Source organism: Falco cherrug, chromosome 12 (genome assembly GCF_023634085.1).
Source record: "Falco cherrug isolate bFalChe1 chromosome 12, bFalChe1.pri, whole genome shotgun sequence".
Classification (NCBI taxonomy): Eukaryota; Metazoa; Chordata; class Aves; order Falconiformes; family Falconidae; genus Falco; species Falco cherrug.
In genome coordinates this window covers 17,530,450-17,547,468 of record NC_073708.1, presented here as the reverse complement: position 1 = coordinate 17,547,468, position 17,019 = coordinate 17,530,450, and the positions used below count along the sequence as shown (strand labels likewise).

The window sequence follows — 17,019 nt, the reverse complement described above, 5'->3', positions numbered from 1 at the left end:
AAAATACATTATTGACGACTATTATATACTGACAGTTCTCACCTATAAAGTGTGTTAAGCGATAGTTTAAGCTTAGATGACAAATTGGGGGTGGAAACAACTGGTTATAATGGACGAAGTTACCCTTTTCTATAGGCTTAGAAGGAACTTTTAATGGAGTCCCTGGGTCCCTTTTGTAGCTAATGTTTCATCAAATTAAATTAATTTCCTACATCGGTGACAAAGTATGGAAATTTCAGAGGGAGTGGTAGCTACCCATCCCAGATGACACAGATTCTTGGTAAGCTGCCCCCCACTCCCGGTTAATCCAAACTGAGTGGAGATTTTGTTTGTTTCAGAATCTCAGAAATAAAGACTACAGTTTTAGGCAGTTCTGGGTGAAGGTGCCTGCTGGAATACACAGGTATATTATTTACACATCCCTGCTAAGTGACGTTTCCAGTTTCCTTTGCGTTCACTGAAGACCAGCGATGTGCTGCCAACTTCCTGACTGTTTTTAAGTGTTGGTTGCAGTAACACAGGCCTTTTCCTAGATCATAGAATGGTTTGGGTTGGAAGGGACCTTAAAGATCATCTAGCCAACCCCCCTGCCATGGGCAGGGACACCTACTTGGCAAGGTTGCTCAAAACCCCTCCAGCCTGGCCCTGAATGCCTCCAGGGATGGGGCATCCACATCTGCTCTGGGCAACCTGTTCCTGTGTCTCACCACGCTCGTAGTAAAGAATTTCTTCCTAATACCTCATCTAAATATATCCTTTTTCAGCTTAAAGCCATTCCCCCTTGTCCTACTGCTACCTGCCCTTGTAAAAAGTCCCTCTCCAGTTCTCTTGTAGGCCCCCTTTAGCTACTGGAAGGCTGCTGTAAGGTCTCCCCAGAGCCTTTCTTCTCCAGGATGAACAACCCCAACTCTCCCAGCCTGTCTTCATAGGAGAGGTGTTCCAGTTCTCTGGTGATTTGTGGCCCTGCTCTGGACCTGCTCCAGCAAGTCCCAGTCCTTATGCTGGGGGGCCCCAGAGCTGAACAGAGTACTCCAGGTAGACTCTCGAGACTAAACAAAAGATGAGTGGAAAACTGGACTTGAAATGTAGTTGTTTATGGTTCATGCTCCAGATAATGACTGGTTACTAATGGTAGCTCTTGGAGGGTCATTTAATTAAGGAAAAGCAATTGGATGGAATTTGGGCAGCTGGTGGGTATAGGTTCCATCCTGGAACCAGTATTGAGAGGTTTGATAAAGGAATTTTGTGGTTGGTAAAAGTGGTATCAGGTGATGCTAAGTATTTCAGGATGTTTAAAAACACCTGTTGGGAATAAAAAAGGCTGTCCTAGATGACAGGCAAGATCCTTCTCCAGTCCTGTTCCTCCAGTGCATGCGCTGTAGAACTCTTTTTAGTGTCTTAGGTGGAATCAGCAGAAAGAAGTGTGGTACTTCTGATCTGAGTAGCCAAAACTGCATGGAACGTTTCAGGTGAGGATTTACTTTGTGCAAGAATTGCAAGAATTTGACTTGCAGAGCAATAGTAACACTACTCTATTTCTGTTGGAAACACCTTGCTGCATTTTTAATCTTTTGCAGGACACTGCTTAATGGTGTGTTGATTCATAGTTGTGCTGAAGAAATACATGCAACTAGTCTCATGTTCCAACTACCCCTTTCTGGAGCTAGAAATTGAATCATTTTGATTTGAGAAATGTCGAAAAAATGTGCCGTAGGTTTTTGTGGGTTTGCTTGTTTAGGGTTGAACATGCAAGGTAGCAAGTACAGTAGAAATACAGGCATTAATCCTTGCAATTTACACATACTGAGTAACTACCGTGTGTGTGTTCCTACGTGTACTGCAGCCCAAATGCACTGGGCTTTTTATATACAGTTATTTTGCTTCACAGTATAACTGTAGAATGACTGGCATCACACTGATGTAATATTTGGCTTGTTTTCATGCAATGCAAAGGATTGAAATCTTGAAACGAGCTTGTCGATTCTCTTGCTTTTGCTTTTCCTGCATTGCTTACAGTTAAGAATAAATTAAATCGGTTTTCAGCTTGCTGAAATATTAACTACACCTGCACATTTTCTTTCAGTCTTCTGCCAACAGACTTTGACAATAAAAACCCAAGAACAAAACAATGAAGCTTTTCTTTGAATGCCAGTCTAATCTTCCAGTATTTTTCAGATGCTGGAATGCCTCCTGCTTCTCTTAAGCAGCATTAAAAGAGGATCCGGAGCTTTTTCTTCAATAAGTTATCCTTCCACTAAATGAAGTCCTCACCCATTCAGCTTTTAGGATTATAGGGAAAAACTTTATTGTAAGGAATGCCCATAACCATCAGAGTTGGGTGCCTCCTAGATACTTCCTCCCAAGTTAAAGCAAAGAGAGGCTTGGTAAGATCCACATGCAGGATCTAGATCCAAAAGTAATGAAGTTTGTCAAATCATGTGAGAGGATTGAAATTTTACATCAAGTTTGTTAAGTACAAAAATGAATAACACATCTGTGTAATTTGTTTTTAAGTTAATTTTTAAAATTGTCCTAATTTTTAGGCTTACAATATTGTATTTGTAAAATAACTATAACTGTATAACACTACTATGTCCTGCAGCTCCATTCAGCTGTCTTTAAAGACATTTGGCTGGTTTTAAGTACAGCTAGCCAATGAAAAAGCCTTTCTGTATAAATAAAAATGTGTATAAATTGAAGTCCAACATCTAAAACAAAAGAGCTTCTGATTCTACTCTACAAATCTAAGCTTTCCTCATCCCATCCTTTGGTACTTCAAAGGTGATGCCCACAGGAAAAGTAATAAATACCTAGAGGGTGAACTGGAGCATCAGAATCTGCTGATGCAAAAACATAAAAGAGAAGACTTCTTAACAAGACCCTAAGACCCCCTACTATCCTGTGATTCTGATTTAAAACAAAGTTCTGCCTGTATGCAGAAGTGTGGTTGTTTTTTTTTCTTTTTTTTTTCAGGGTTGAAGAATACAGAGTGTTACAGGAGAACAAGGAATAACTAACCTGCTTGCCTTGGTGGTCCCCTGCAGGTCAAACATTAGTCTTCACATCGAATGTGCCTGTTCTTTTTGTGGAGACTTGCCATCTTCCTCGTGGACACCAGAGCATGCGCATTCCAAACTGTTTCTGTGTTTATAGGGTTCTCAATATCCCCAAAGCTGTGAAGGAGGGTAAGTCAGGAATGTTGGGAGTTTTTGTGGGGTACCAAAACTGCTAAGAATGAATAATACAGTGACAGGATGAATGTATAATTGTGAATAATCACAACTTACTGCATATTTAAGTGAATGTTTGTCAAAAGATTGAGCAGAACAGCTGTATGGACTTGGGAAAAGAGCTGCAAGTGTCGATTACAAAAGGGCATCTTGGTTAATGTACAGTTGTTTTCAGCCTTCTTGCTTCAGCTAATAACAACATTGTGGTCCAGATCCTTTTATTTTCTTTTGTTATCAGTCTGTAAGGTTGCTGTATCATTAAACCATCAATCAGTAAGGTTCCTTCAAGAGTACTTGTAAGTCTGTCGTCCTCTTTTCACACTGAGATGACTGAAACATGTTGGAGCCTGTTTGAATTTCCCAGGACATAGCTAAGGTAAGCGTGTAGCTACTACATATGTGGCAGTGGACAATTTACAGCGGGCAGTTAAGATCCAAATGTGCTTTTTATTGTCTGAATATTTTACTCTGTGTTAAAGGCATCCATCTGGAAGCTAATTACTCTGAGGGAGGGGACTGTGATGGCAGATCAGCAATTTGTTTAGCTTGCAGTCACTGTTTACCTGGAGTACAGTGGTGTATTCTGTTGAGGCCATAGATTTATAAGGCTGGAGAGGACTGCGGTAATATCAGCTGTGCTTTGCTTCCTGATCGAATGCCTTTTTGTTGGGCTAGAGTGTGTGTTTTGGAAAGCTAATTTGTTTTAACTGTTATTATTTGGACAAGGGTGAATCTTATGCAATCTCTGCCACATTTTATTTTAAAAGCCTAAAACTGATTTTATTGGCATAGTGTGGGGTTTCATATGGCACTGCCCTGTTTTTCATCCTTTGTGTCTGTTGCTGTTAACTTTTTGGTTTTGTTAGTGCTAAGCAACACAGTTGTTAAATGCCACAACAAACAAAAAAAAAAGCAGGGGGAAATGATCCTCCTGAGTGCTAAACAATCTGTGATGTTACATGGGCATCTTCTCCCTCAAAAGACTGGCAAAACTATAAGGTTATGAGAACTGAGTTCTCTGCCAGAATCAGCCATAGGTTTCCCCCCGTGTCTCTCTTATCTTTGGAAAAAGTGAATAGTGAGTTCAGGTGTTGTGAGGTTAAGTCAGTATTCAAGAAGTTTAGTTATCCGCGGAGGGAAAGATATTTCCAATTTACTTAAAGGTACTATTGCTTGCAGTAGAGCTCAGCCCTGGGCGCAGGTGTAGTTACCTTCCTTAGCTGTGAATGTTTGTCTGGTAACAAATATGGTGCCCTTCCCAGCGGGAGGGGTGCTTTGTCTTGTGTTCTGCTAGTTCTCCATGTGGAAATGTACAGAACGTGAGGTGGGGTCAAGCAGGGCTGAAGGTCTCTAAGGAGTAATACACTACTGAACTCTCTCTTGGTAAAACACAATTATCATGTGAAATGGGTATGTATAAAGGTTGTTAGCCTTCCTACTTCTGTGCCCAGTCCTTAAATACTTTGTTATAAATGTTTTTCAGTGAAGGGTTTATTTCTGCCGCTGAAATTCCTTTGCGCCTTTTCAAGACTATAAATGTTTCTATGTAACTATGTGCATAAATACATCAGCAACAAAAGGAGGGCTGAGGAGAATCTCCATCCTTTACTGGATGTAGGGGGAAACAGTGACAAAGGTTGAAGAAAAGGCCTCCTTTTCTTAATGGCTTCTTTGCCTCAGTCTTTAATAGTAAGACCCAGTTGTTCTCTGAGTACCCAGGCCCCTGTGCTGGAAGACAGGGATGGGGAGCAGAATGAAGCCCCCATAATCCAAGGGGAGATGATCAGGGGCCTGCTACACCACTTAAGACACACAGGTTGATGAGGCTGGATGTGATCCACCCAAGGGTACTGAGGGAGATGGCAGAGGTGTTCACTGAGCCAGTTTCAATCATTTACCAGCAGTCCTAACTAACTGGGGATGTCCCAATTGACCAGAGGTTAGCAAATGTGATGCCCATCTACAAGAAGGGCCAGAAGGAGGAGGATCTGTGGGACTACAGACCTGTCAGTCTGATCTCGGTATTGGGGAGGGTTATGGAACACTTCACCTTGAGTGACATCCTGTAGCGTGTGCAGGACAACCAGATGGTCAGGCCCAGCCAGCACAGTTCTATGAAAGGCAGGTCCTGAAAGGCGGTGAATGGAGTTAAATTCAACTGGCAGCTGGTCTGGAGTGGTGTTTCTCAGGGGCCAGTTCTGTTTAATGTCTTTATCAATGATCTGGAGGAAGGGATCAAGTGCACCCTCAGGGAGTGTGCAGGTGACACCAAGTTGGGCAGGAGTGTTGATCTCCTTGAGGGCAGGAGGCTCTGAAGAGGGGTCTGGGCAGGCTGGATTGATGGGCTGAGGCCAGTTGTATGAGGTTCAACAGGACTTAGTGCTGGATCCTGCATGTGGGTCACACCAGCCCCACACAACACTACAGGCTTGGGGCAGAGCGGCTGGAAAGCTGCCTCGTGGAAAAGGGCCTGGGGGTGCTGGTTGACAGCCGGCTGGGCATGAGCCAGCAGTGTGCCCAGGGGGCCAAGAAGGCCAGTAGCATCCTGGCTGATACAGTGAGGCCAGCAGGACTAGGGCAGTGATTGAGGCACTAGTGAGGCCACACCTTGAATCCTGTGTTCGGTTCTGGGCCCCTCACCACAGGAAAGACATTGAGGTGCTGGAGCATGTCCAGAGAAGGGCAACAAAGCTGGGGAAGGGTCTGGAGCACAAGTATTAAGAGGAGCAGCTGAGGGAACTGGGGGTGTTTGGTCTGGAGAACAGGAGGCTTGCAGGATCTTATTGCTCTCTACAACTATCTGAAAGGAGGTTGTAGCGAGGTGGGTGTCAGTCTGTTTTCCCAAGTAACAAGGACAAGAGGAAACGGCCTCAGGTTCTGCCAGGGAAAGTTTAGATTGGATATAAGTAAAGATTTCTTCACCAAAAGGTTCGTCAAGCATTGGAACAGGCTGCCCAGGGAAGTGGTTGACTCGCCGTCCCTGGAGGTGTGTAGATGTGGCGCTTAGGGACATGGTTTAGTGGGACTTGGCAGTGCTATGTTAATGGTTGGACTTGATGATCTTAAAGGTCTTTTCCAACCTAAGCTACTCTATGATTCTGTCAACAGCATGACGTGAAATAATGTCATATTTGCTATGTGCAGCAATTATAATTTTAAAAATATACCTCTTTCTATCTACTGCTTGTCTGAAGGTAAAACCTTCTGTCGACTGCACTGCTACAGTGCGCAACAGTCCTAATACTGGAGTTCTCAACCCGCTGTGTACCAAGGGGTTAATTTGTTTCCATCACCGGGGATTTGAATTGCTCGTCAGTGCTGAGGTCACTGTCACTGTTAAATGACAGATGTCTTTCTGAAAATCCCTTGTATCTTTCCTTGTGATGTAAAGTTCAGTGACTGCAATAACAGGGTGTTGTTCTTTAATAACTGTTAAATTTATTCTTTAGAGAATTTACAAAGATGTCCTATTGCTCTGGGAGAGCTCCCTTGATGCTGAACTCTGCGTTTTCTTTTTGCATAATGCCTACAGATTTAGAGCCACTGTACTCCCAGTTGTATAGCTTCTGTATCCCTTGTTCAGTGCTGCTGAAATACTCGTAAATCTCCTTTCTTCTAGTGGCTTTGTGCAGCAGCTGGGGTATGACAATAAGGTCCCTGATCTATAATTCCAGACAGCCCCGGAGGGTGAGCAGATCGACCAATCCTCATCCCCAACGTAAGCCCAGGGAACTCGCAGTCCCTGGGAGGTAGTTGTCTAATGCTTTCTATTTGTATTCTGCATGAAACTCTTCTTGATGCTGGACTGTTGTTCACTTAGAGAATTATCCAGTGCACAGTATATAAACTCCCACTAGAGATTGAATGCATGTAAATAAAGCATGCCTTAAGTCTAGCATAATGTAACTTTAAGTGAGAAGAAATAGACTCAATCTAAGCACCTTCTAAGGCTGCATTCACTGCTCAGATCTGCACAGTGCAGTCACAATCTGCATTTCTATGTCACATGGATAAGAGGTAAGGAGGACAGCTGTATACGTTTTCTAATTCCACGGATTTCCTGGCTTTTTATTGAATTTGATGAGAATACAACTCTGACTTTTAAAAATAACAGCTGTTTTTGAAACTCTTGCGAAATAGCAACATTCACATTGTAACAGAGAGACATAGTTTGAAAAATGTGATTGATTGATTGACCTTTACACTATACAAGCCTCATGAAAATGTTACTTAGTGTTTTCACACCACCCAAAAGCCTGGCAGGCATTTCGGAGTACAGACAGAAGATGATCCCTGCCCTGCAGCCTTTGCAATCTCATCGTAATCTCTAGCTGTATTCACTTCAACTATATTATTTTTGCAACTTTCATGTCTGTATAGCAGCATTGACATTTATTTTGACTATAAATTATTTAGAAAGGATCTGCTTGAAAACTAGTACTTATTTTCCCATAAACCTGTATCATCTGTTTTAAACCTTGAGATTAATGAAGTGTAAAGGGCTATTTTTAAATGCAGGGTGTTACACGTATGCTACCAGTCTTTGATTGTACTTGGCTTATCCAAGCAGGTTTTAATGCTGACACAATTGTCAGGCTAATTTTATTCTCTGCATCAACTTTAAAGGAGATTAAACTGCTTCAGTTCTGTGATTTGCTACTTGCCAGAGCAATATATCCAGTATCCAGAAAACAGCTGCATGTTTGATAGAAGTAGTGTGAAGTCCCCACTGCATTGAGGACAATGACAAAGTTTCCATCAACAGTGACACAGCCAGGGTAGCACCCAGCCTGATGTTCTAAGGTAAGAGTATTGGGTGCTTCATCAACACTACTCTTACAAAACTGGTAGTTCTTCAGATGTTATAGAAACACAATTCCATATGTGCTCTGTGAAACCTAATCCATAAAGAAAAGAGGGAACCTCAATGGAACAAGGTTATCTTACTTTCCATCTATAATTCCACATTAGTTTCTTGTGTGTTTTCTTAAGAACTGATAGTCTTCTCTCCAGCTCCTCTACAAAGGCAATGGGACACTGGTCCGTCAGAAGAAAGAATAACTGACAGAGGATAAACCGATGGAACTTTGAAGTCATATTTGACTTGTATTTCAGTCTTTTTTTGTCAAGATAGCTCTACATTTATGGCCTTTAGTCTGTCCTTCCTCAGACGAAAATTCAGGAAGGCAGAGAAAATTGTTAAAAGCGTTAAGTGTCTCTGTCCATAGAGACTCTTTATTTTTTTATTTTAAACAAAGGATTCGGTTGCCCAAATTGAATATGGAAGCATATAAATTCATCCCTAATAAACTTGGATTTGTACTGAAAGAGTTAAAGAGTATTAAACTGTAGTAGCCTGTTTGAATTAAAGTGGCTTTTGTTGTCAGATTATCTGAATAAGGGATATTTCAGGCTCTGAAAGTAAATTAAGATAATCATGGACTCTTTAGTCTTGCTTAATTGCAACAAAACCCGGTAAGCACAAAGTTCTAGTGAATCTAAGAACACATACATAAAGCAGTGTTCAGAGCACGCAAAGTTCTGTGCCAAAGCACTGTGGGTTGCTAATTACTTTTGCATGAGAGCCAAGCACTGTGCTTGGTGAGAATCTGGACACCAGTATGTTTACAATGTTTATGTAAGTGTATGATGTAATTAATGTAGTCTTGGTTAGCTAAAATGAACTTTGTGTCAACATTAATTTGTATTTGTTTTATCCTTGCTGCTCTCAAGAGGCTCCTTTTAGCTGGATGTTCATGATAGTATGATTTTTGGGACACTAAATTTGGCCAAAATAAGGAAAGACTTTCAAGAAACAGATCTAGGTTGCTTCCATTTCACAGATTTTATCAATCAATCAGACTTTCATTTTGACTTTCTTATGAAAAATGCTTACAAGGACTTTACCAATTAATTCAATTACATGCTAAACATTTTTCTTTATGGTTCAGAGTGGTTTTCAAAATGGTCAAAATAAGCATTTTGAGACGAGATGTAAGATACCAGTTAATGCAGGAAGCTTTAAATGCAGCAGGATTTGTTTTTGTGAAAGCTTTATTCTTGTAAAGAGATGTTACTTCAAGCAGAAACCAACAGCTTCCTGCTTTACAGAAGTTGTGGCTGTCAGAATGTGAATTTTGCCTGATATTTTTCTGGATGCTGTAGCCTTTACTACTTCTCATCCATATCATAAATACTTACTTTTTTTCCTTGAAAGTATGCTGAGGGAACATGGCAAAATTGGAGGCAGCTGAATTCTGTGTGTTTGGTAGGATGTTATCTTTTCATTTCCTCTTTGATCTATTCTGAATCTTTTGTGTCTTGAGCCTGTAGAGTGTGCCATAGTAGTACCCCTATCGTGGTAACTGTTCTTTCTTAGGTTGTTAATTCTTAGGTTGATATCAGTATTGTAAATACAGCTTATTTTCCCTTCTGCCTTTCTGATAACTTCTTTCCTTATCACATTTGTTTTACCACTCGTGGTCTCTAATTTCTTATCGAAGTGGTAAGGACGTTATATACAGGACTGATTTCTTCTTCTCCCCCTCCCCCCAGTTGTTCATTCACTTTTTTCCAGCCTTTGAATCAATGATAAATGCTGCTGGAAGCAAAAGTATGGACAGAGGCAAGTACGAATCTTTGGAAGAACATACAAAAGGAGTTATTCTTTAGGTCCTCAAACTTTTCTTAATTTTTTCCTAGTATTGTTTTAATGTAGAAGCTATATTTAAATCCAGATGCAATTATAGTACTGAACACTTAAGTCCAGACAGATCCAGCTTCAGTGTACGTTTCATTGCAGAAGCTAAAGTGCCTGAGATTTTAAGTGACTGTAATAAAACACTGCAAAACAAGAATGCAGGGTTGCATGAGCACTTTCATTTTGATTCAGATTTCTGCTCACTTCCTGTAAGAGACTCTTAAACTGTTTTGTTCCTGGGACCCATAATGTCTTTCCAAATGGAGCTTGGTCATAAATTCTTTTTTTTTTTTTTCCGAGATCATTGGAGACTTCTTTTTTCCGAACATAAAAAAAGTAATCCTAATTATATGGGGCTTGATTTTTATTTTTTCCTAAGTCAATATCCATATTTTGTAAAATTATTTTAGACTTTATTGGCAGACTGTCATAAAACCAAGCTGATCAGCCATTTTTAACATCACAGGAAAAGTATAGAAATGTAGAATGTTTGTAAGGTGTTTAGTGATATTCCCAAGAAATATTGTTGAACTTGCATGATGGAGTGCAATTGTGATGATACTACTATAACATCCTTAACTGTGCTCATAAAACTTGCTGTATTTGTTCCTTTCCTCTGAGTGCGTCAGAAAACACCATAAGCCCTTCACAGGAGAACAGACTTCAGGTTGCTCTGATTCTATCAGTGGAGATAAAATACTTCCGTAAAATCATAGGGGTTAGGTCCTTTACATTGACCTCTCAATTTGAAGAGCTTCTGTTGGCTGGGGAGAGGTTGCCTAAAGGAGTTTTTGTTGTGGTACTTCTAGTTTGTGATTTGTTTGTCTGCGATCCTGGGAGCACTGGTAGTTAACAAAGCAAAACCAAACAATAAAACCCCAAACCAAACAAAAAACCCCCACAAACCAAATGCCAGAAAGGTGGTATGAGAGGGATATAAGACTTTAGAAGTAACTGAATAGGTGTTGAGGGTTCTTTGCTTGTATTTAGTTGTTCCAAAGACTTCTGATGTTTTCTAGAAATTTGTTAATAATGGTTAAACATCTTACTTGGATAAGCAAATTATAGAAGTTCGTAAAGCAGCTTGAAAGTGTTTTGAGATTCCAAGAGAGAGACTCTACCACAGAATTATATGTTTTGTTACTATCATGACTTAATAACCCCAGGACTTCTGTTTAAATACAGTACCTACTGTGTACCTGTGTTCTCTTGTTGAATAAGGTATTTTCATTTAATTCCTTTTACAGGTGTAAGAGGTAATCATTCAGTGGTTCAGTCCTTTTATTTCCAAAGTGTCTGTCCATGGTTTCTACACAAAAATTATTTTCTGGTATGTGACACTCATCTGGTTTTCAGTTCCTCTTGAAAGCCTTGCTCTTCCCCCCCGCCCCCCCCCCCCCCCCCCCCCCCCCCCCCCCCCCCCCCCCCGCCTTTTTCTGGGAAGTTCACAGAAAAAAGGAGTTACTTTGTTGTTCTTTAAAACAAACTCAAGATTAAAAAAAACCCACAACCCAGCGAACCCAACAAAGTCTGAATTGCAGAGTCTGCCTGGCTATGTCTTGAGGCTCTATAATGGAGCCCACTGGTGTAGTTTCTTTGTAGCAGTGCGGTTAATAAAATGAGATCCCAGGTGAACTTCTTGGCGGCTTTTCATCCTCTGTGGTGGTAGGCAGCAGAGCCTGGTGTAATTCTGAGGTGATCAGTGTTGATTTGTTAGCTTTGCCAGGGACTAGAGCCTAGACTGTGACTGAGAAAAGGACTTCTCACTCTCTGGATAGCATATGCTCTTCTTACATCTTTATAAGCTGTCTGGGGCAGGAGCTGTCTGTGTTCCTGCCAGGCTTCTCAGTTTTGCCATAAACCCCAACAAAAGATAACTTTTTCTCTCCATGCAGATTCCTTGATTTTTGGTAACAGTCAGATCTGAAAAGTTGTTAGTATTACTGGAATAAAACATGCTGGAACAACCAGGAATGGGGTCTCCTGTGTGAAGGAGGGCTTTTCTTAGAAGAATAGTAAATCAAGGCTATATTTAAAAAGGTTTACTTGCCTTATTCTACTTCACACTGGCTTTCAAAGAATAGAATTAACAAAGTGGGTCTTACTCATGTATTTATATTCTTTAGATGCAAACTCTTCATTATGTTTTAAGGTTAATGACATACTCTATGTGTTTGACCTGGTGTGCTATAATGTGTGGTACAAGTTGCCTGAGTAATCTGGCATATTTTAGGACTTCATTAAAATGCAGTGGACTTTGTTGTGTTCCATGTGGGCTTACTTTTGGCTGGTGGCTTCAGTTACCAAGAAGTGAGATGGGAGTAGGGGAAAGTGTCTCCTTAGCTTTTAATTTCATATAAGCAAAATGTGATTATCCTATTTGATTTTAACTGTCATGATATTAAGGACATTGTCTTGATCTCCCTGTTTTGTAGAACCAACTGGGGAGATGGGAAGTATTCATTGAAAGCTCTTACCACTCTTCAATGAGAAGACAGATGGTTACTGGGGGTTCAGAGAGGTGGTTGGGTTTTTTTTCCTGGTATTTTAATTAAGTGGGCATTAAGAGAAACCAGTGAACAAACTGCAGGTTTAAAAAAAGAAGGGTAAAACTCTGTTGCCATCTAAATTGACAGCGCTTGATGTGAGTGCTGTAATGACTGTGCTGATTCTCTGGTCACACGTGTTTAGCAGAAATGCAACTTGGATTTCTGATGGAAGAAGGGAAGTAGAGCGGATTTCTTTTGTTTCACTGATTTCGGTCATAGATGTTCAGCACTTTGTAGTGCAACAGAGAGAAAATCTGCTGAAGCAGGGGCTCAGACTGATTCCTTCTGCTTTGTTTTGCAGGTTTTTCCTTTCATAATGGAGCAAACCAAGCCCAGAATGTTTGAGGATGGCCCGTAAAAGGAAGGGGACCATGCACCCCTGTGAGAGAAAGCAGAGGCAGAAACCTGGCTGTTGTCCTGCATGCATTGAAGACTAAACAAAAAAGAGATGGAGTGACTTTGGTGTGAGGGAAGCCACGCTGGTAGCCCCAGTAATGGATGATTAAATGAGCGAGTGATTCTGGGGCAGTGCCTTCCAGCTGAATATAATTAAAAGCCTTTAGCAATCATTCTTCCCGTGGGTGGTTTTGCATTCCATTTTTAATCATAAGCAAAAGAGCTGGTTGGCTGTTTTTTGTTGTATTTTTCAAATGGCATTCCATCGTTTAAGCTCAATGAATGGGGACAATAATTGTAACTGATTTTGTGCCTAATCAGGACATATCATGTAATTGTGGCTGAATTCCGAGCTCTTTTTAGTATTCTGTGGAAGTCTGGGACTTTGAACATAGTTCTGATTTTTCTGTCTTCTCCCACAGTCTGGAAACTGACAGGTAGAGGGCAGCAAAGCTCCATTTTTTTTTTTTTTTTTAGTTGAAACCATTTTTTTATTGAAGTGGTTTTTATCAAGCTAAATAATGATCATGTCAGTTAGATGCATTGGTTGATGATCTGAGTGGCTCAAAATTAATATAAAATTTTCAATTAAGAAAAAATATTTACTAAAATACAAATAAATTTAAAAGAACCTGGCCTGCAGTACGATTTAACTGGTTGTGAAGCAGCTGGAATACAAGGGGGAAAAAAAAACATTTGCAAAACCAACCGAAGGGCGGCTTTTAACATCAATAGTGAGAAACTTGTGCTGGTTTATGCCAAAATCTGTAATTACAGACCGCATGCTGAATTGTATAAATGGAAACAAAATGAAATCACACACAAATATCTCCTGCTTAAGGAAGAAAAAAATGAAAGGGAGTCTTGCATGCAGCTCTGGATTGATTTTTGGATAAATGCCCCATCTTTGCCTCATTTATCTCACAATGTGAAACTAGTCATATTACTCAGTGGTGACACTATTCCCCTGTGATTCTTTAAGTGTAGTTATGAAATGATGGCACTGAGTTTGAAATCAGTTACTCCTCCAGCATCAGTGTGAGCTGTAAACATTTCACAAGAGGAACAGGAAAAGCATTAAACCAAAAATGCTGTTAATTCTTATGAGTTCACCCAAAAGGGAATACCCCATGCAGTACTTTAGCCATTAATAATGAATGTTATTCATTAATGCAGAAAGTGGAATTTACTTAGTTAAATACACTGGAACATATATTTTATCTTTCAGAGTGATTATAACGTTGTACTGTTTAGCTGGTACTGTTGCCTGGTACTAGTATTGCATGTGGCTGTACAGTGAGTGTGCAGGGAGTTTAGGGGACAATTTGAGCTCAAAGCCCTGGTTTAATAAGGAAAATCAGCGTCTGAAGCTGGCAACAGTCACGCTTTGTTGTGACTTTGTTCTGAAACGTACCTGCCATGTGTTTAGTAGAAACAAACCCAAACCCCTCTATTCAAATCTTATGGCCCTTTTACCTCTATTCAAATGTTCTGTCCATTTTCAGAGTTCGCTTTTATATCATGTAGATTCACTAAAGACAGAGTATGTAAGGACTCATAGTGGCTCACCAGCTCTGAAATTTTCAGATTTTGTACATCCTGGTTGAAGCTGTCCGGTAAGGGGTAGTGCCTCAGTCTTGGCCTCTTTGCCCTCTGCACACTTAGTAGCAACCCACACTTAAGATGCAGGCAAAAAGTTTACAAAATGGGGAAATCGAGTGTAAGTTGGAAGGCAGTAAACATGAAGATGCTGTCTGTCCTTTGACCGCTTATTTCAGAGATAGAAGGTGTTTTGCAGGTTTAAATTGGGAGGTAATAATAAGATTCCTCTTAACTTAAAAATGATTTTTTTATTTTTGTAGGTTTCTGTCAAAGTGCCAATATAGTTTTAAACATATTGTATTAATTTTATCTCATGTGCTGGGACTTTCACTGCTGTCAACAGATGTCCTCTCTGAATGCCATGGAAAGCAGAATTTGGCTTCCTTGGTCTTACTGTGCTTCAGAGTTTGGATTGTGTTTTGTTTTCTCTCTGTTTGTTTTGTCCATTTGTCAGTGGCTCCTGGGGAACCATATTCTGTATTTAATTTTGAAATGCCCTTTTGAAGGACATCACATGAGATTTTCATTGTCTGTCTTCTGTATATCATTCCTCTTGCCTATTCTGGGTGAAACTGACCCCAGGTTATTGCAGACACCTTGAAATATCTCCTGCTTTATTTAAACCAAGTTTTCAGGCATGTTACTTTAAACCCCTTCACATCTGGATAAACGAGTCTTAAGTTATGACTGTGTAATGTTTTTATGGTAGGTTTTAAAGTATCATTGTTTATTTATGGGAACAATTTCATGTAACTTTTCAGCATTATCAAAAATGAATACACATTTGTAAACATAGTAAGTATTTAAGTATTGGAATAGGAATAGTGAGTATTTAAGTATTAAAAAATTTATTGCATCTTAATTCTTCAAAGAAGTGACAAATATTTGGATCCGCAAAAGAAATCATAAGTAATTTAGTACATAATGCAGTCATTGAAAAAAACAACAATCCATTAATCAGAAAAATAACAGTACCTAATGGGTTGCATTTGTAGTGTGAAGTGTCTGAAACTTGAACCTTTATGCTGTAACAGCATAAAGCAGCTCTAAGCCAAATTGGCTGTTTTAATTTCTGCATGGCTAACACTTAGGAAATATGATTAATAAATTTTTAATGCATGTGTTGTGTGGGGTGGGTTTTTTCTTTTTTTTTGTTTTGTTTTTGTTTTACAGAAGAGAGCGAGGAGGTTAAAGCAAGATTAAGCATTGCTGCTTTGAATCTAAGGTAGGTCCGAGACATACATTTTTGTGATCAAATTGTATCATCTCAAAATAAGCTAAATTGAAAGACTGAAATACCCTCTACTATGTAGCACCACAAAAGCATAGCTACTGTAATGTGCAAAATACTGCATTTTTCATTGGCAAGCTAAGTCTGTAGTGCTGCTGGTAAAAAACAGATTGACATTTGGTCATTATGTCTTATCAAGGGTGTTTTACTTGTAATGCTATTTGACAGCTATATTCTAGGTCTGACAGCATTGAACCAGCTTAATTCCCACTGAACTGCTCTAAATACGTGGTATTGCAATCAGTTTAACAACCCCTGGAGGCAATAAAATCTCTCCTTTGAACACACACAAGGGGAAGAAATCTAAGATTTATAAAGGGCAGCAAGTATTCAAGATAGGGGCAAAGTTTATGTGTGAGCCTATAATTGATGTTTCCTTTGTTGGAAAAGAAAGCTTGAGGATGCTTTAAGAATTAATCTTTAACAAGTTCTAATCTGCACTAACAAGATCTGCTCAAGATGAGTGAGAGAGAGATATGATACCAAGAGTTTTGTCAGGTTCAGCCAACAATAAAAATTCAAAGGTACTGTGTAGTTCAGGAACATTTCTGAGCAGATAAGGAAACTTCACAATTAGATGTGAAATCTGCTGGAGCTCTCTGCCGCAGGTGGATGAGTGCAGAACTTGTAACCTAGGCTGCTTGTTCTCTACCATATATCCAGGTTAGTGTTCCTATGGCTGCAAGCGCTTCCTATTATCTACTGAACACAGAGGATAGGTGGGAAGGTACTTCAACTTTGTCTGCTCCTTTCATTCTTGTAACATGTAATTTGGCAGATCAGGCAGTGACAAAACAAGGGTAGATGCTGAAGAGTTTATTAAATACTATCTTACCTTCCAAGGGATACCCAGTGCTTTAAAAAATACTGTACTGGGTATCATCCATCAATAAAATGTAGCTGCCACTAGGATGAAATATGTTATCTCTCTAAGAGGATATGCTGACAGTCAGGCTTTAGAAATAGAAATATAGAAACATTTTACTTAATTGCAATTGGCAAATATGCTTTACATCTTTATGTTCTGCTTTATGTCCAAAAGTCACTGTGAGGAATTTCTTAAAAGGCAAGTTGCAGCATTGTTGCAGAAAGATAATGGCCTTCTCTGGATTAACCAATACTTCTTTCACTATCCCTGGGGACACAGAGGTCTCATGTGAACGTTGCTGTCCTTGGCCTGCTTAGTCTATAAGATCTGAAGCGAGGTGTCAGATTGAAGGCCTGATTGTGGTCCTTACATAAAGGGAAGCA

General features: G+C 39.9%; 1 long non-coding RNA gene across 3 annotated transcripts; it reads left to right on the top strand.

The window, feature by feature from the left end:
* The first annotated feature begins 9,360 nt into the window (after nt 1–9,360).
* On the top strand, nt 9,361–15,597 carry LOC129737235 (uncharacterized). Of its 3 annotated transcripts, XR_008734835.1 has the most exons (3): nt 9,361–9,498; nt 12,366–12,454; nt 12,781–15,597. It is a non-coding gene; the product is annotated as an uncharacterized LOC129737235 (long non-coding RNA). The 3 variants fall into 3 exon arrangements; XR_008734833.1 differs by lacking the exon at nt 12,366–12,454; XR_008734834.1 differs by lacking the exon at nt 9,361–9,498 and having other exon boundaries at nt 11,352–12,454.
* The last annotated feature ends 1,422 nt before the right edge of the window (nt 15,598–17,019 follow it).